The sequence below is a fragment of the Danio rerio genome, chromosome 13 (genome assembly GCF_049306965.1).
Source record: "Danio rerio strain Tuebingen ecotype United States chromosome 13, GRCz12tu, whole genome shotgun sequence".
NCBI classification, from domain to species: domain Eukaryota; kingdom Metazoa; phylum Chordata; class Actinopteri; order Cypriniformes; family Danionidae; genus Danio; species Danio rerio.
In genome coordinates, this window is record NC_133188.1 from 7882600 (window position 1) to 7903479 (window position 20880).

At 35.9% G+C, this 20880-nt stretch overlaps 1 protein-coding gene across 1 annotated transcript in view; it reads left to right on the forward strand.

Annotated features, from left to right (window-relative positions):
- The first annotated feature begins 1468 nt into the window (after positions 1–1468).
- The window catches only part of gbf1 (golgi brefeldin A resistant guanine nucleotide exchange factor 1), a 214020-nt gene continuing 194608 nt past the window's right edge, over positions 1469–20880 (forward strand). The window contains exons 1-4 of the mRNA XM_073920581.1: positions 1469–1515; positions 1828–2066; positions 2798–2873; positions 17994–18095. The gene's annotated coding sequence lies outside the window, so the exon portion shown is untranslated. The remainder of the gene's footprint in view (positions 1516–1827; positions 2067–2797; positions 2874–17993; positions 18096–20880) is intronic.

Below are 20880 nucleotides of genomic sequence, written 5' to 3' on the forward strand. Positions count from 1 at the left end.
TGAACCCATCAAATAAATCATCCGTTTATGTACATGACCAACCCAAACAGTGTATCATTTCAAACTCTAAAACTGTAAATTAAAGTCAATTTGCTAAAACTTTCAACATCATAAGTAGTCAATGAGCGATGTTCTCACAAGGAAACGTTACTATTTTGCGTTACGAACATGTACGATTTTAAAAAATGTTTTAAAAAAAAATGCAGCCAACCCCTCCCCTAAACTCAACTGCCATCAGGGGATGAACAAATCATACTGAATTGTTCGAATGAGATTGTACGGATTCATATGAATTTTCCACTAAATCGAAAAGTTAACAAATGGCGTGAGGTCGTGCTGGTTGTGAAGTCATTCTGAAGTTCAATTCAGAAGTCTAAAACAGACTGACAAAGTGATTTAGTTGACGTTTGCTTTTAATAGTGATTATGTAATAGGTGGGCGTGGCTCTGGGGCCACGAAAAAGTTTTTTTCTTTTTATTTTCCTAACACAAGACCTGAGTAAAAATTGACATCACAGGAAGAAATTGCATTTTGAAATACGTTAAAACAGACCTTTTAATTATAATAATTTTGAATATTGTACTGTATGTAACTAAATAAAAAAATAAACAAATAAATGAACTGAAATAATTAAAATGTTATTTAAAATGAACCTCAAGCCACATGCACATTATGAAGTTATAATAATAATATAGATAGATAGATAGATAGATAGATAGATAGATAGATAGATAGATAGATAGATAGATAGATAGATAGATAGATAGATAGATAGATAGATAGATAGATAGATAGATAGATAGATAGATCCCATATTTCCCATATTTTGTGAATATTAAATGTTTTCCACTTTCAAATCTCATTATTAGATCTTGATCTCTGCTTTTAAAAACTTTTGATTTTTAAAATGTGGCTTTACAGTTGAAAAAAATGTATTTTTATTGACATTTTTGTAGTCTCAAAAATATAAAAGAAATAGTATATGCACAGTTGAAGCCAAAATTATTCGCCCTCCTGTGGTTTTTGTGCCTTTTTTTTTTTCAAATATTTCCCAAGTGACATTTAACAGAGCAAAAACATCTTCTCAGTATTTCCTACAATAGCCTATTTTTTTTCTGGAGAAAGTATTTGTTACAAGTTTTAGTCCTTGTGTATGACGACAGATGTTTTGATCTGAAAAGTGTCTGTTAAGGAAGGCCATTACCTCTAAACATATAGTTCAGAACACGATTATGTGTGTTTGAAGACTGTCAAAACATTTGCAGATATGTTTGAATCATTCAGCATGTAGCTACATTATGTGCATCAGTGGCAATTGTGAGAACATCTTGTTTCAGCTTGTCTTAAATACTGAGATCATGTGAGAGTGAAGTGCTCGTGCGATTGGTTGTCTCACAGTTCACAGATATATAGTTCACATCTTCAGCTGTCAACATGAGCTGAATGTCAGACGAGTACATTTCAATTAGAGGAGCTGAAAACACTCTGACCACCAAGACACTGAAGATGAATAGGGTAAAAACAAAACAAAAAACTAATAGCTGTCGCCAAATTTCAAAGTTTTTTTAAATACATTTGAAATGTCAGCAATTTAATGCATTTCATAAACTTCTTTTAAATATTTTATTTGTTTTATTGAGTAGCTACTGTAGTTTTTATAAATAGTTAATTTTTTTATCTTTATACTTTTTAATTTGAATGAAATTTCAGCTTTTTTTAATTTATTTTTTTATTAGATTTGAGCAATTCAGGCTCATTCTGAAAATGTATCAATATATAAGTTTCTGGAGAGCGTAAAATACGTCCCAAGAGCTACTTTTCTTGTAGTTTTTGCAGCCCAAGCTCATTCTAAAAACTTACATGGCCGGAGGTATGTATGGCTGCATTTTGTGTTTTCAAGCGAACGCTATACAGGGCGGTGTGACGTGTGGAGGGCTTTCCCGTCGCAACCAGTTTGTCAGGTTAGCTCATCATGTTACTTCGGCGGTGCGGAGGCCTGGAGGAGGAGGAGCCGGCCGCGTTGACGACCGGGTTCGAGTCTGTGGAGGAGCATTTCCACAAATCAGGTAAGACAAAAAACAGAATCCAAAAAATAAAGCGAACAAGTTCATAATGGGGCGAGAATGGGGTGAAATCCAAAAACGCGGTCAAAATCGGATGAGGGCTTTTCTTTTTCTGGACGGCTTTTGTAAATCGTCGCTTGGGTTTAGGGTAGAAGGAGGATGAGAAGGAGGGTGGCCAGTCAATCGTTCAGTCAGTCGGACAGACAGTCGCTTAACAGCGGCCTCGGGGTGCTTTTTACGTGAGAACAGCACAGGCGCAAATAGCGCGTGAGGCATTTGAGACGCAAAAAAGTGGATTCACGAAAACAAAAACTGCACAAATACGGACCTCCTGGGACATATTTCGCGGCCTCCAAAAACGTCCGCGAGGCTACGTTTCCAGAATGAGCCTGGGTTGAGTTTTTGATTTGCAAATTTACCAGAGGCCGCTGTGTATGCATTTTGAGATCCCAAATTTCTCTTGCGAGTGACATTCATGCCTGCTGTTCTCGTATAATTCCACCAGAGGCTGCTGTCGACTGACTGACTGACTAACAGATTGACTGACCCACTCTCCTCCTTCCCTAAATCCAACCAATAGTGTTTTAAAAAACAATTCAGAAAAACAAAAGCCTCCGCTTGATTTTTACCACGTTTTAAGATTTTACCACATTCTCACCCTGTTATTTAATTGTTTATTTTATTTGCTTGTTTACTTCTGTTTTTGTCTGCTTTCTGGAACCTTTCTTCACCAGACTCGAGCTCCATCATCAAGGTCAACTCCGTGTGTCTGAAGTCCTTGACGTACATGGCAAGCTACTGGACAAACTGGTAACCAACTTTAAAGATTTCCCATATAACCAAAATTCCCTTAAGATCATTGATCACTAATCTTAAATGGTGGGAGCTCTTGAGCTGGCCTATTGAAAATTAAAAGTCTCTATAGCCAGGGTGCAAATAAAAATTTAATGCTTTATCTCTCCTGAAGGATGTCAAAACAAGGAAATAGTTTACTTTATAATAATAATAATGTTAAAACAATAGGTATAAATATACTTTTGATCACCCCTATAATAGTTCATACCATTATGAATGCATAATAAAAAGCATTCACCCATCTAAAACAGGCAGATATAGAGCATTGATTGACATTATAAGTGTTCACAAGACTACAATAAAATAACATTAGATGCATAGTTGGACCTAAAATAGTTAATAATAAATAGTAATAGTAAAATAGTTAATACTCTCAAAAAAACGTTGAGTTATTTATTTAACGCAATGGTTGAGTCAAACATATTCTGTGCTTTGTTGGGTTATTTTTAACCTTTATTATGTTATTTATTAATAACTCAACCAGTTGAGTAAAATATTTGGTGCTTTGTTGGGTTATTTTTAACCTTTATTATGTTATTTATTAATAACTCAATCAGTTGAGTTAATTATTTGGTGCTTTGCTGGGTTATTTGTAACCTTTATTTGGTTATTTATTTAATAACTCGACCAGTTGGGTTAAAAATGTGAATTTCAACAGTCAACTGATTTAACTGACACAAAACAGCTCTATTATGCGTGTGTTATGTTGTTTTTGCATTATAAAGTTTATTTAAGCTATAACACAATAATATTGTTGTTATTTTTATCAAATTACCTCTCCGTGTCGTGTTTCTCCATCCGAGACTATCTTTTAGAAGCGTTTGAATGTGGTAAAAATGTATTGCACATTGTGGACACTGAGTGGAGCCTGCTGCAGCTGCAGGACAGTCTCTACAGCACACAGAGCTCCATATTCTGCTCCATCAACAGAGGATTTTCTGCTTGCACAGTTTATACCTGTCTGCACTTTGTTCTGTTTCTTCATTGTTTGTGATTCTTGATTTATTTTAACAAAAGTGTCTGGAACTAAAATGTAATGGAAATGAAGCCTTTTCGATATTTTTGAAAACTGTATGTTATTTATTTATCCAGCCATAATTATAAAATCAATAGTAGTACTAGTAATAGTAGCAATAGTAATACCAGAATGGAAAAAATAACATTTAATCAAAATAACCCAATGCATTGGGTTCAATAATCCATAGTTTGGAAGGCGCTATAATAACCTATGGTTGTGTTATATGTTGGGGTATTTTTAACCCAACTATTTTAACAAAGTAGTAAACAGTTAAGGAAACTATAAATCAAAATAAGCTACACTAAATACCTTTCAAAACTCTAAAGCCTTAATAATAGGTTTTTAAATAAATGCATAATTGACTGAAGCTTAGTAGAAAAACAAGTTGACACCCCCGATTGTCAGTGTAGCTATGATTCGTACTCTGCCTATAGCATAAACCGCATTACACTCAACACGAATAAGGACTAAGAATATTGAAAATATGTGGCTTAATAAAGTTGTCACTTCATTCATTTTATCGCACAGTCATCTTATCACCAATAGATGGCAGTACAGTGTATTATCCTGCATGTTCTCTTTCTTTAAGTGCCGGTGTTTTTAGGCTGTACTAATTAGCAGATTAATTAAAACAGATGTGACTCATAAACAATTTACCGGTCATCATTTATAGTTTACAGAAAGTTGTCGTTTTTGCACATGGGGCTCATTCTTACTAGGCTTAAATGGATGAAGATAAATGTCTTAATTACGGCTTTTGTTATCGTCAGAATCCCATAATGAAGGCGTACACGCACATACAACTAATTATCAGCAAACCGACAATATGAAACAAGTGTAAAACAATCGAGGCGTTGGCTGTAATGTCTGCTAGATGAGTTGCCTAAATGGCCCTTTTTTTTGTAATTGGTTCTCGAGCCCGAGATAATCCTATTTGAAAATGTCCTCGGGGTGTTTTAGTGAGATGCCTGTGCAAGTGCTGCTTTATGAAAGGTGTCTGCTGGATTGTAGGTCAAATGGGTGAGGCCTGAACAGCACAGACTAAACTGCAGCCGTTTGCCGTCGGAAGTCGCCACTCAAATGTCTTAAATGTGACATATTTTAAGAGTTGAGGAGATATATGTGGATATGAAAGAATTTAGATCACGTTGGCCCAGTTTGACAAACAGGGTTTAAATTAAACCAGAACTAAGTTTTAGGTAATTGAGGCTATAAACCACATTTATAAAAATGGCCTTAGAGCAATATTATTTTTGTAGACAATAAAACGACACTGATGTATTTTAAGACATTTCACTGAAACTTATTTTGAGTTGAGACAGCTCAAACATGCAATTTAACCTTGACTAGCCTTAAACCTTGTTTGTGAAACCGGGGGATAATCTGATAAGTTGTCCTGTTCTATAGACTGATTTTTGATGTGCAAGATTGAATAGCAAAACGGTGCTTATAAAATGAGACACTTTAAAGGGAATGTAGACACTTTATGGTAGGCTATTTAAACTTGGCTAATTAAATCAAAGAAAAATGTATATATTTTGAATTTATATTAATTGCTGATAGGTGAATATAACCCAAAAGGTCATATAATTGAATATACTTTAATGTAGCTATTGCATATACACTTAAAAATGGCTTTTGCTTGTTGTTTAAACTACTTATATTAAATTAGTTGAAACAACACAATTCCTATTATTATTATACTTATATACTTTATATGACTATATATATATATATATATATATATATATATATATATATATATATATATATATATATATATATATATATATATATATATATATAAACAAACATACATAACCTTGGAACAAAAACACTTGCATGGATATTTAAAATGTATATATCGTTTGTATTATATAGGCTATATATAATCTATCTACAGTATATACAGTATACATAAGCGCATATGCACATTTGTAAATCCAAAGGTTTTATTTTCGATGAGGTTAATCATTATGTGCACATTTTAATGATCAATTATTAATATAGCAAACTGAAAATAGTCTACTGTACATCATCTCCAAGTGTTGCATTGAATAATAGTTATTTTAGTATTACCAAGTAACTTTTTTTTTGTTTTATATGAAGGTTTTAGCAACTTAGCTGTGTTTGTGTCATTTTCTATTTCTTGTATATATACAGTTGAAGTCAGAATTATTAGCCCCCCTTTTGATTTTTTTTTCTTTTTAAATATTTCCCAAATTATGTTTAACAGAGCAAGTTTTCACAGTATGTCTGATAATATTTTTTCTTGTAGAGAAAGTGTTATTTGTTTTATTTCGGCTAGAGTAAAAGCAGTTTTCATTTTTTAAAAGCCATTTTAAGGTCAAAATTATTAGCCTCTTCAAGCTATTTTTTTTCGATAATCTACAGAACAAACCATCGTTATACAATAACTTTCCTGATTACTCTAAACTGCCTAGTTAACCTAATTAACCTAGTTAAGCCTTTAAAAATGCATTTTAAGCTGTATAGAAGTGTCTTGAAAAATATTTAGTAAAATATTATTTATTGTCATCATGACAAAGATAAAATAAATCAGTTATTACAAATTCATTATAAAATTATGTTTAGAAATGTGCTGAATAAATCTCTCCATAAAACAGAAATCAGGAGAAAAAATAAACAGGGGGGGCTAATAATTCTGACTTCAACTGTATTTGTTTAGTACATTTTATAAAAACTTTAAATGTCAAGATCAAAATAAGCATTCTGAAAATGCTTGTAGAAACAAAAACGTATAAACATTGCTCAGTTAGACTTTTTTCATTTCAAAATAAGCAAAAAAAAATTTCTAAAATGAAACACTGAAAGTTCTTTTACCTTTTTTGTACAATTGAATTCCAATAATCACGGTTTTACCTACAATGGAGAGAAATAATTGTTTACCTATTTAACACAAAAAGTTACTACAGCGCAACATTTTAAACAAAGTGAAACTGCCAGAGGGAATTTTTCAAGTGTTCGACAAGCAATAAAATGTGCTATTAGTCACTACAGTTGAAGTCAAAATTATTAGCCCTCCTTTGATTTTTCTTATTTCTTTTTCAATTATATCCCAAATTATGTTAAACAAAGCAAGGATTTTTTTTCACAGTATTTCCTAGAATATTTTTTTTCTTTTGGAAAAAGTCTGATTTGTTTTATTTCGGCTAGAATAAAAGCAGCTTTAAATTTTTTAGAAATCCTTTTATGGTCAATATTATCAGCCATCTTATGCAATATTGTTCTATAGAATAAACCATTGCTATACAATGACTTGCCCAATTACCCTCACTGGCCTAATTAACCTATAGTTAAGCCTTTAAATGTCACGTTAAGCTGAATACTAGTATCTAGAAAAATATCTGGTTAAATCTTATTTACTGTCATCATGGCAAAGATAAAATAAATGAGTTAATAGAAATGAATTATTAAAACTATTACGTTTAGAAATGTGTTGAAAAAGTCTGCTCTCCATTAAACAGAAATTGGGGGGAAAATATACAGGGGGCTAATAATTCAGGAGGGCTAATAATCTTCAACTGTAGGTAGCTTTTCATTTCTCTCGGCGAGTTTCTTTCAGTATTTGAAGTGTACACTACAAGTGCACATTCAATACAATTAAGCACACTTCATTCTCCACAAAAGGGCTGAAGGGAAGAGTGCAGGATAGCTGGCAGCTTCTTCAAGATTTACTTTAGGAATTTTAATCCTGCTAATGTATTACAGTCAGTTTCGGGGGAGGTTTGGACTACAGCACAGACACCCTCTCCAGGGCAAATAAGAGCTTTTCTTATCAGCGATTCCGACAGCAATTCAGACAGTACTGATGCTTGTGTAATCCACATACGTGTTTGTGTAATCCACACGAGATGAAACATGGAACCAGGACACGGTTCGGCTCTTTTGTTAAACGATTAAGTTTGGGGAAATGATTATGTGTTTTGAGTTTTTTGTCATGGAAACATCTGTGTTGAGACGGGACAGGAGGGAGAGTGTTGTATTTTAAGGGTGTGTGGTCTGTGAGTTTACACCTGCCTCGGGCATCGCTCTTTCTATTGTATACACTTTCTAAAGGCCACACAGAGCAATTGGGACTAATCATGTAATAGCAGATTAGTACCTGCTAACGCCGTTATTTTTTGGGAGATAAAATGTTTCGGATGCGATTTAGACAAACAGACTTTGGGGGTTGTTCGCAAACTGCAGGCTCCAGGTGTCATTCATACTAAATGCAATGCAAAATTTCAGCGATCTGTAAGAGAGAATTGTGCACGCTCCGAAAAATGCAGGTTACAAAAATGAAAGAATAAAGATTTTGGTTCATTTAAAGGGGTACACTGTTAACAATTTCCTGTAAAATCTACAGTAACTTACTGGCAGCAGTTCGTCAGTAAATCAATTACAACATAAATACTGTATTTACAGTTACAGCACCATTTATCCAGCTGTACATACAGTTGAAGTAAGAATTATTAACCCTCCTGAATTATTAGCCCACTTGTTTATTTTTTCCCCATTTTCTGTTTAACAGAGAGACAATTTTTTCCAACACATTTCTAAACATGATAGTTTTACTAACTCGTTTCTAATAACTGATTTATTTTATCTTTGCCATGATGACGGTAAATAATATATGACTAGATATTTTTCAAGACACTTCAATACAGCTTAAAGTGACATTTAAAGGCTTAACTAAGTTATTTAGTTTAGCTAGGCAGGCTAGGCTATTTAAGTAAGTTATTATATGCCGATGGTTTGTTCTGTAGACTTTCAAAAAAAATATATAGCTTAAAGGGGCTAATAATTTTAACCTTAAAATGGTTTTTAAAAAATTAAAAACTGCTTTTATTCTAGCCGAAACAAAACAAATAAGACTTTCTCCAGAAGAAACAATATTATCAGACATGCTGTGAAAATTAACTAAATCTGTTAAACATCATTTCGGAAATATTTAAAAAACAAAAAAGAATTCAAAGGAGGGCTAATAATTCTGACTTCAGCTGTATGTATTTACAGAACTATCAACTTTGAACTATGCAACTTTGAAATACAGTAGAATCCTGCATAACTGACCAACAGTAAAATACAGTTCATATTACAGTTAAATACTGTGTAGTTAATAACATATGTATCACCTTAAAATTAAATATTCTGTCATCATTTTTTCACCCTTGACTTTTCACTCAATCCCGTTTGAGTTTCTTCTGTAAAACATGAATGAAGATGTTTTGAAAACTCTGAAACTCTGTAAACATTGCCTTCCATGGTATTTATTTATCATACTATGGATGTCAGTGGTAACCAGTAGTGTAAAGTAACAAATTACAAATACTCTAACTACTGCAATTGAGTAATTGTAATTTACTAAGTAGTTTAATAAATGTGTACTTTTACTCTCCTTTGAGTCATTTTTAGTGCAGTATCGGTACTTTTAATCCACTACTTTCCGTCAGCCTGCAGTCACTACTTAGATTTTCCTTGTTTATATGGATTTAAAAAATCAGTCCTTTGATTCCAATCTAATGACACATGGAAGGTAAATCGCATCATAATGAACTACCTCAAGACACGGCCGCTTTATAATTGCAGAAAACTTTTTGAAAACATTAAAAGTGTCCAAGAAGATGTCCAAAATCTTTACACGCATTGACCCAGAGACTGTTTAGATGCTTGTCACTGATGAGCAGATGACGAATGTTTACTGTATGATGACTGATATGGCGTCATTATGTCAGATTGACGTTGTACCCCAACATCGTCAGAACCCTACATAAGGCAGACCTCAATGTCTAATGTCCAACCTAAAATCAACCAAATATCAATGTCTAATGATGTTACAGCTTGACGTTGTGTGGACGTTACCACTATGACAATGTATGACAACATCAGATGTTGGATTTTGGTTGCCATACCTGGCGAATAAATGTCAGTATTTGACGTCAATATGACGTGGCTTGACGTTGGATTTTGGTCACTTTCCAACACAACCTGAAATCAACCAAATATCAACGTCGTTTCACTTCATTATTGGACATCAAAATAACGTTATCTTTAGACGCTGGCTAGACATCAAATTTTGGTCACCTGACATCACAACCTAAATCTAACCTAATATTAAAGTCTTAAACATTGTGTGCCTGCTGGACAATAACTAAATGCACTACAGAATATTACGTTTTCAGACACATCCATAAATTACATGTAAATGCATCAGCACCCCCCCAAAAAAAATGAAGGATTGTGTTGTTTCAACTCAATTTAAATAGTAGATCGAACAGGCAGTACATGTCATTTTTTATGCGCATTACATTCAAATAACCACATTTTACAGATTAGTCTATTTAGGAAAATGATATGCTTAAAATGTGTTTCATTCAACATCGCTAAAGAAACACAAACACACTGTTATACTTGACAATTTTAAAAAGATTCCATTCAGAAGAACTAGAAACTGTTTTTCTCTTACTTCTGAAGTCAAATTGTATTGATGAACTTTCAAAATAACAGGCGAGTTTCAAGCGTTCATTAAATATACTTATCATTTCGTGCAAACAGGTCATGAAACAAGTATTATCGAGACACGAGAGGCTCCATCTGTCTTTGATCAATTTGTCTTGTTAATAAGCCTGGAGAGAAAGCCAGGCAGACTTTCATTTCTTTAATCCTCATTTGGAACATAGTATAAAAAGACATGACATTTCTTCAGTCTGTCTGTCTGTCTGTTTTTATTTTCAATACTAATTATTATAACAAAGGCAACCTGTTCGAGCTTCAATTACGTTTATCCAATTTTCCCTTTTAATTTCGACTTAGTGCCCCATGACATGATTTCACTGTATCACGTACTGAACAAAAAAAAATGATTAAAACCTACAGTAATTAAACCGCCAACTTCCAACGATATATGCAATTATCCAATCGGGGCAGCTCTTCTTGATATAAAATGGCACACCGTTCTGAATGTCTTATGTAAGCATTAATAATAAGATTTTCATTATTTCAAAAAGTTGTGGGTTACAAGTTTTAACATTCCGTCCTTGTAGTTGATAGTAGTTCACACTTACTTTATTGTCACTGATGAATTTGATTCAATTGATAAATCACAACTATTTCATATAATTTCTTACATTTATCTACAGCAGAGACTGTGATGAAGCATTTGGTCACTGCTTAGTCCTGTTTGAAGTTATTTAACGGGAGTAAAAAAAAGTTTTGTCATATTTCACAAGCTACATATGTCCCCAATATAAAAGGGATAGTTCACCCTAAAATTATCTTACCCTCCACTTTTAACACAAAGGAAGATATAAGGATGAATGATTGGAAAAACAACCATGACGTATATATTTCTTGTTTCTGCATTCTTAGAAAGGTACGAGAGCTGTCATTGGGGTGGTAGCTTTTCAAAAGGTACTCATTTTTAACTAAAGGGTACTAATCGGTGGTGGAAAGAGTACTAAAAAGTTTTACTTAAGTACATTTTACTTGCCTAAACATGTAGTGCAGAGTTGTAAGTATCTGTTGTAAATATTACTCAAAGTATGAGTAAAAAGTAGCCAACCCAGGCTCATTCTGAAAACGTAGTCAATGTTTCTGGAGACTGTGAAATACATCCCGGGTGGTACGTATATTTGCAGTTTTTGTTTTCACGAATCCGCGAGAAGCCGATGTGTGCGCTTTTTCACATCTCAAATGTCTCTCGCGAGTGTCGTTTGCGCCCACGGTGTTCTTGCATGAGCCCACCAGAGGCCGCTGTCTACCGACTGAATGATTGACTGGGCGACCGGCCAATCGACCGACCCATCCTCCTCCTTCCCTAAACCCAACCAATTTTACCGATTGACCCGCCCGCCTGCTTACTTTCCTAAACCCAGCCACAGCGGAATGATCAGCCAACTTATCCAGCATATGTTTTTTTTTTTTATGCAGCGGATACCCTTCCAGCTGCAACCCATCTCTGGGAAACATCCATACACATTTACTCTCATACACTACGAACAAATTTATCTTACCCAATTCACCTGTACTACATGTCTTTGGACTGTGGGGGAAACCGCAGCACCTGGAGGAAACCCACGCAAACGCAGGGAGAACATGCAAACTCCACACAGAAATGCCAACTGACCCAGCCAAGGCTCGAACCAGGCAACAGCACTACCTACTGTGCCACTGTGTCGCCCTTGGCTGAGTCTTGTAAAGTGTCCTTGCCTTGCTGTGTTTTGACCTTTGTTTGTTTCTTGTTAATGTTGTTTTGCTGCCTGTCCTGACCATTCGCCTGTTCTTTTGACCATTCTTATTTTGACCATTCTTTGGATTACCTATATGCTCCAGTTTGCTCCTGTTTTGACCATTGCCTATTTGACTATTCTGATTAATAAAGCTTGCACCAGGGTCCTCACCTTTGTTGCAACCCGACTCAATTACACTATCCTTCCAGTTTTTAATAATGTGTTGGACAGTTCTTAATCAAATTTTAGTCTAGTTTCAGCAATGTTTTCTTTGCTTGATGCATGCTAATACTTTGGCCAAATTCCAATTCTACCCCTTAGCCCTTCCCCTTACCCCTCACCCTCATTTTGCACGTTCACGTCAAGGGGTAAGGGTGCCCCAATTCTCTTTAGCTTGAATGCGTAGGGCTAAGGGGAAGGGGTAATTAGCCCTTCGAACAAAGATTTTTCAGGACCACACTCGAAACAAAGGGGTAATAAAATTTCCCAGAATACACCAGCCACAGCGGCAGATAGTTACACCCGGTAGTAAGGAGATCCACAAAATATTTTGTCATTATTACGAATTTTTACAACAAACAAAAACATGTTTTAATATATTCATATCTGTGTACGTTTTTACTGTCATGCTTAAAAAAAAACGCTAAAATAAAACCCAGTAATTTTCGCAATCTATAATCCATAATCATAAATCCTGTACAGAAGTCCTACAACATTCTGATTCTCTACGACACTTGAATACCCTGTCAGAAGAGTCTAGTGACTGGGAATGGGCTTTTTACAGTGTCTGCTATAATGTTAATGTTGTTTTTGGTGTGTATACATTAATGAATATGGCCACTGTGTTAAATGCACAGTATTACGATCATACTGTAATATTAGATCATTATTAGATCATTATGCCTTGAAAATAAATACCAATAAATAACTCAACTGGAATAACTACAGCAGTTACCATCGTCTGATCTCATATGAAGCAAGAGATCGCATTGACATTTGATGATGTGGTGCTGTAGTGCTGTTACAATTTTTAGGGGTAAATTTTGATGCCCTTACCCTTAACCCTCGGTTTTAGGGGGCCAAGGGGAAGGGGTGGTGGTACAAAAATAGAATTGGGATTGGGCTCTTGACTCTTCTAAAACAGATTAGATTGTCAAATTATTTCCATAACCACAGGAAATAACTCCAGCATGATTTAAAAAAAAAGAGAATCCCCATGTGCCAGTTTAGGGTTAATTATTTGTTACCAGCTGAAACATAATCATTATTTGCAGTAATTATGCAATGGGAGGCTCTTAGGTAGCTAGGTCATAGGAGGCTTGCATACCTAAATTCAAATGGCAACTTATTGTATGACAGTCATTGTATATACTGTAGTTGTATTGTTGTGTTACCATAGCAACTATAAAATTACCTCAAAATGTTATCTCAAGTACTTTACTATAGTATAGTACAAAATGTTATAATATTTACTATAAAACACTATGGTTTTATCATGTGGCTCTCGTCAAACTAAGAATAAACTGCACTATAGGGACTATACAGAAGTCAGTAAATGTGGAGGTGAAGAGGTAAAATAGCCAATCAGTATGTTTTTGCTCAAATTTTTCTTTGTGCTGTCTTTATTATTCATAGTTTTGGTCCCTGCTTACATCCAAAAGCTTCGGCAGTGACTCTGTTGGCAGCATTACTGCATGAAGAGACCTCATAAAACAGGTTTCAGACGTCTGAGACAGCATTTATCATGATTTATGACGATTTAATCATGTACATCAAAACAGAGAGAGCTTTGGATATAACTAAGGTAATATTAGTTTACAACAAGACTAAATGGCTAGAAATGTCTCAAAAATGTACATTTAAACACAAAATATCAATCAAGTGGTTGGGTCTCGGGGGCCGGGTCATGGATCAGCTAAGAGAGAACGCCAGGCTTTCCCATCCCCAGACACTTTCTCAAGCTCCCAAGGCATTACTAGGCCAGCCGAGAGACATAGTCCCTCCATGTCCTGGGTCTTCCCCGAGGCCTCCTCCACCTCCCTAGGTAGTCGTCCAGGATGCCTGAGCCACCTCAGCTGACTTCTCTCGATGTGGAGAAGCAGCAGCTCTACTCCGAGCTCCTCCCGGGTGACAGAGCTACTCACCCTAACTAAAAGGGTACGCCCTGCCACCCTGCAAAGGAAACTCATTTTGGCCGTTTGTATCCGAGATCTTGTCCTTTCGGTCATGACACAAAGCTCATGACCATAGGTGAAAGTAGGAACGTATAGTTTGACCGGTAAATCAAGAGCTTTGCCTTTCGGCTCAGCTCCTTCTTCACCACAACGGACTGGTACATTCACCGCATTACTGCTGCCGCTGCCTCAATCTGACTGTCAGTCTCACATTCCATCCTTCCCTCACTGTATTGAGTCACTATGTTTATTTTTAACTATAAGAATTGGAACACAGGATTGTGGGATATTGAAGGAACTGCCTTCAAAATTAGAACAGAACCACATGAGAAAGGACATAGAGCAGAATTTGGGTTCAGACTGCCTTGATGCCTTTCTGCCTTGGAATGCTGCCTTCAAAATCACCAATTTTAAAGCTTGTGGATGCTTTTCGTTTGCTGTTCCACTGTTCAAGCATGATATTTCTGACATATTCAAATTTGGAATTATGAAGATTCAATCTTAATACTTTAAAGGGCCATGACACCCTTACCTTCGGTTCAAGTCTACCTAATGCCGAGTTCAGACTGCATGATTTTCAAAGTAGTCATGTCACAGATGTTTTCACACTGCATGACTATCTGGGCTAGCGTTTCGTCGCTGCTTTGTTTACACTGCAAGATATATCGGCGACAGGGACATTGACATTGCATGACTTTACAATAGGAAGAATCGCCGACAACTTTGTCCAAACTACGTCTCACAGCCAAAAACACGTCGTATATCTTTTGTTATTAACTACATAATGAGAAAGAAGCCTTTAATAGGGTAGAAAATGTACATATTTGCTCACCTGGGTTTAAAGGGAATTAGCCATTTCTCCTCAACGTTGATAATAAACTAATTTCTTTCTGTATGAAACGTCAAACAGACACAGTTGCTCCTGAGTCCTGTCAAACCTCCACTAGTTTTTCCTCCATTTCGTGGGTCCAAATAAACCGAAAAAGAGCACACACACACACACACACACACACACAAGTAAGCTGCTCTCTTATTGGCTGTAGGCGATCACTGATGTTATTTTCAGTCAAAACTCAATTCACACAGCATGATTTGAATCGCAGACATCTCTAGATATTTAGCACGCCAAATATCTCACAGGCATCGGCAACTCATCTGCGATTCTCTCAGATCACGTCTTTGATAGTTCATACTGTGTGATTGTCACTCACGTGCACGAGCAGCGATTTGCCTGTGATTTCAGGCATTTGTCGGCGATTTCTCAAAACCTGTCGGCGAGCCAAAATCGGGGCTAAAATCACTCAGTCTGATCTAAGAATTTTTTCAAAAGATGCATCACAATGGGCGTAAAGCTCCGCGATCAGAGGCAGGAGTGAGCGTGGCCAGCAGAGCAGGGGAGAAGGAGAGGAACGAACAACTGTTGTCAGTCGGATCACAAAATGAAACACAAACCGTGAGGAGACGCATGATTTTATAGTTTACAAAGTTAAAATGCAAAGAAATAAACCACAATTTAATGCCCTGCTACATTTATTATTCGTAATTTCATATACACACAACCACAATTTCTATCATTATAAAGATAATCGTGTTCATATAAAGACTATAAATGCGGACTTTTCCATCAATCCCCAGGTCTGAATGCAGACTCAGGTCTCTTGCCTTGTCTATTTCAACCATTAGCCCTGCTGGTAATCTGGAGGATTTAGGCAAATGCTTGCTGCACACAAACATGCTGTATCGGCCCTGACAGGATCGTGATGAAAAACATGCAACAAACCCTGTGGATCATGAAAACAAACACATACGACCCCTTTATGAACGGCTCAATAAGTTACTGTGTGCTGTGGGTCTGTGGACGCAGTCTCACCCAGTCATCAATGTAGGGTCTTACAGCTTGGCACTGGCAGGTCTGTCTTGCCTTCGGAAAGCATGCACAGTCATGACTAATTAAGAAGCAGTTTCTCCTCATTGGATAAAAAGACTCAGCTATGAATAATAATGAGAAATCAACGCATCATTTTTGCACTTGCAGTCAAAGATTGATTGTCACCGATTTTGATCTCGCCCTAAAAATCATTTTAAACTAGGAAGATAAAATTAGCTCAGAAAGCTCAAAATTATCCAGTTTCCCCCACAATTAAAGCTAACAGGTGCTAACATTGTCTTAACTGATGCTCAGCACACACACACAAACACACACACATCTCAAAAAAAGTACTCGAGGGTTTCTTGAACCTTTAAGATTTAAATCAATGAATTTGTATTCTTCAATTTTGATCCCAATCGTACTTCCGTGTAAATGAATATCAGAAAAGTGAGATTGAAGTTTAATACTGTTTGCTCATTTCACCTTGTGAACTTCAGATTTGGTTTTGTGATGATCTTTCTTCAAGCCTTAAGGGAGACATTCAAAATAGCACAACGCTTTTGAGTGTCCGAATGTTTTTCTTTCAAGCCTTTGCATTCACTTCAAGGTAATTGAGCCGTCCCTGCTCTTTTGCATGGTGTCATGCTTGACTAAAGGCCTCATGCTTCAACACTCTTTGAGTCATTGTTGGGAAAATGCTCTAAAATGAAGGCCATCGTTTATTTATTTATGCACATCGATTTAAAATGCCAAAACCAAACCAGTTCTTGCCCATTTAGAACTATTACCGTGTATTGGATTCTCAGATTGCGTTAGGATTTTTTTTGCAGGTCGTGCCCTTTGTAAATGTGTTTTCTTTTCAGCTGATATCTGTTTTGAGAGGCAAACATAAGGGAGCAGAGGATATTTACCCTCCAGTGAGATATTGATTTGAGCGCTCGGCGTGGATCATGAGTGTGAACACACACACTATTCCCTCACTGCTTTTACTTTGTGTGACCATTCATTTTAAAAGGACGCCTCGCCCAAATCCTGTCTGAAATGCCGATTCGTCACGCCAGAAAGCTAGCTGTAATTATTTGTCATTGTTACACTATTGTTTAATTCCGTATTCCGTATGTATCTCCTTTGACACTAAATGTCATATTTGCATGTGTCCAAACTTGTTTTTACTTGCGTGGTACATGATACACTTAGCAGTAGACTTGGAAAAAAAGTTTGTTGTTTTTTCAGGGCATGTTAAAGAAACCGTTTCATTTTCTCTTCAGCTTAGTCCCTTTATTAATCTGGGATCGCCACAGCAGAATGAACCACCAACTTATCCAGCATATGTTTTATGCAGTGGATGCCCTTCCAGCTCCAACCCATCACTGGGAAACATCCATACACACTCATTCACACACATACACTACAGACAATTTAGCTCACCCAATTCAGCTATACCACATGTTTTTGGACTTGTGGGGGCACCCGGAGATAACCCACACCGGGGCTTAAACCAGCAACCTTCTTGCTGTGAGGCGATTGTGCTACCCACTGCGCCACTGAGCTGCCCGAAATGTATTACATTCATTGATATTCTTTTGGCTTAGTCTCTATTTCAGAGGTCGCCACAGCAGAATGTTTTAGAAGTTATACACAGCGAATGCCCTTCCAGCTGCAACCCAGTAATGGGAAACACGCATAAACCCATTCACACACACACACTCATACACTAAAAATACAAAAACACAATTTAGTTTACTCAATTCACCTATAGTGCATGTCTTTGTATTGTAGGTGAAACCAGAGCACCTGGAGGAAACCCATGTGAACATGGGGAGAACATGCAAATTGTATATAGAAATGCCAACTGGCCCAGCCGAGACTTCTTGCTGTGAGGTGACAGTTCTTAATTTTTTTTCTGTCCATAAACATGCCAACACCCATCCAATCACCAACAATCTATCTCAATAAAATTGAGTTACATTGACTCTATTTACCTGTGTGTGTTCAAAAACTTGTCTATGTATTTATAGTGTAGTTCAGGGGTGTCCAATCTCAGTCCTGGAGGGCCGGTGTCCTGCAAAGTACCAACCCCAATCAGACACACCTGGGCTAGCTAATCAAGCTCTTACTAGGCTTTCTAGAAACATCCTTCCAGCTGTGTTGAGGCAAGTTGGAGCTAAAGCCTCCAGGACACCGGCCCTCCAGGACAGAGTTTAGACGCCCCTGGTGTAGTTAAACATTGATCTGAAGAGACTGTTGTGCACTAATTTATAAAAAAAAATAATAATAAATAAATAAAACGTTGCTGTAAAAAGTTTATATAACAAGAGTTTGCTTGTTTTAGTTTATTTAAAATTATTTCCCACTGGACATTAAAAAATCTTTAGCGATTATCCCTGAAAGGCCAATATTCTGCATATTTTAGTTCCAACCCCAATTAAACACACCTGAACCAGCTAATTAAACTCTTTCTAGGTATACTAGAAACTTCCAGGGAGGTGTGTTGAAGGACATTGGACCTAAACAATGCAGAACGCCGGCCCTCCAGGACAGAGTTTGGACACCCCTGGTTTAGCCGTGTTTAACCCTAAAATTTCATTTAAAATGGTCTTTAAAAGTCTATAAAAAAGTTTATAAATATATTATATTTAGCTATTTATAAGATATTGTGAGCCTGAACTCACTATCTGGGAAGTATTTTAAGTATTTTTCTAGGTTAAACACTACCTGACAAAAGTTTTGTCATTAATCCCAATTGTAGAGCAACAAATAATAACTTGACTTCTAGTTGATCATTTGGAAAAGTGGCAGAAGGTGGATTTCTCTGATGAATCATCTGTTGAACTGCATCCCAATCATCACAAATACTGCAGAAGTCCTATTGGAACTGGCATGAACCCAAGATTCTCACAGAAATCAGTCAAATTATGGTTTAGGGTTACATTTAGTATGGCATACAAGATGTCTGCAGAGTGGACGGCAACATCAACAGCCTGAGGTGTCAAGACATTTGTGCTGCCCATTACATTACAATCCACAAGAGAGGGCAAATTCTTCAGCAGGATAGCTCTTCTTCTCATACTTCAGCCTCCACATCAAAGTTCCTGAAACCAAAGATGGGCAAGGTGCTCCAGGATTGGCCAGTCCAGTCACCAGACATTAACCTTATTGAGCATGTCTTGAGTAAAGTGAAGGAGGGTATTGAAGATGAATCCAAATGATCTTGATGAACTCTGGGAGTCCTGCAAGAACGCTTTCTTTGCCATTTAAGATGACTTTATTAATAAGTTATTTGAGTCATTTCAGAGATGTATGGATGCAGTCCTCCAAGCTCATGGCAATCAGACACAATAATAATCTTTTTTCCACTGCATCATGACTTTATATTCTATACTGGACATTATTTCTGTTAAGTGACAAGATTTTTGTCTAAGCAAAGTCAGACCTTACTGTCCTAATTTAATCATTAAAAATCAAGGCTCGATCATATTTTATTTTGGTAAAATAAGCGTAATCTAGAGTCCTTTGCCTTTCATATAAGCTACTTCTGATACCAAATAGTCTACTAGAAGTTTAGTTATTATTTGTTGTTCCTAAAACTTGGATAAATGACACTAGTCAGCTAGAGTATGTAAAAATGTTTAGCTTGAGAAGCTCCGTTCTTGTTATTCTCACTCTAGTTTGTCTGTTGTCGGTGTCGCTTGTGCACTATTGAGTCAGTAGCTCTGCCCTATAACTGCCTTAAAAGTATTAATAAACTAAAGACTTTTCAGAGAAAAGAACAAGGAAAAGTGTGACAAGACTTTTGTCAGGTATTGTATATTGTCAGAACACTCACAGATTTGTACGATTTCATTTCTTTGCCATGATGACAGTAAATGATATTTGACTAGATATTTTTCAAGACACTTCTATACAGCTTAAATTGACATTTAAAGGCTTAACGAGGTTAATTAGGTTAACTAGGCAGGTGGTTTGTTCTGTAGACTATTGAAAAAAATATATAGCTAATAATTTTGACCTTGAAATGTTTTTTTAAAAAATTAAAAACTGCTATTATTCAAGCCAAAATAAAACAAATAAGACTTTTTCCAGAAGAAAAAATATTATCAGACATATTGTGAAAATTTCCTTACATCATTTGGGAAATATTTATAAAAGAAGAAAAAAAAATCAAAGGGGAGCTAATAATTCTGACTTTAAATGTATATGACAAATAAAATAGAATTTTCTGTATGTATATATATATATATATATATATATATATATATATATATATATATATATAAATACAAATGTATATCCATACACATATATTGTCATAGATACATTATAATAAATAATAAAAAATCATAGCATTATCATTATTACTATTTAGTTATTAAACTTGCTTTTAATATATATTAAATATATAGCATACATATTATATCATTTTATAAATGATGATAATATTATTATGTATTCAAGACTTGATTTGTCGTGGTGGAAATGCTATCAAAATATCCCACAGGAGCCAAACACAACAGTGATATTTTTCTTCTTCACAATTAGTAATTACAATAAACTCTATAAGAATTGTGTAGCTGTAAACCTGAGTGCGGTCTCTGCTGCGACTCTCTGGAGGGATGCCTCTCACACACTTATGTAATCTTGGCAGGGTCCGCTCGGAAGTACGAGG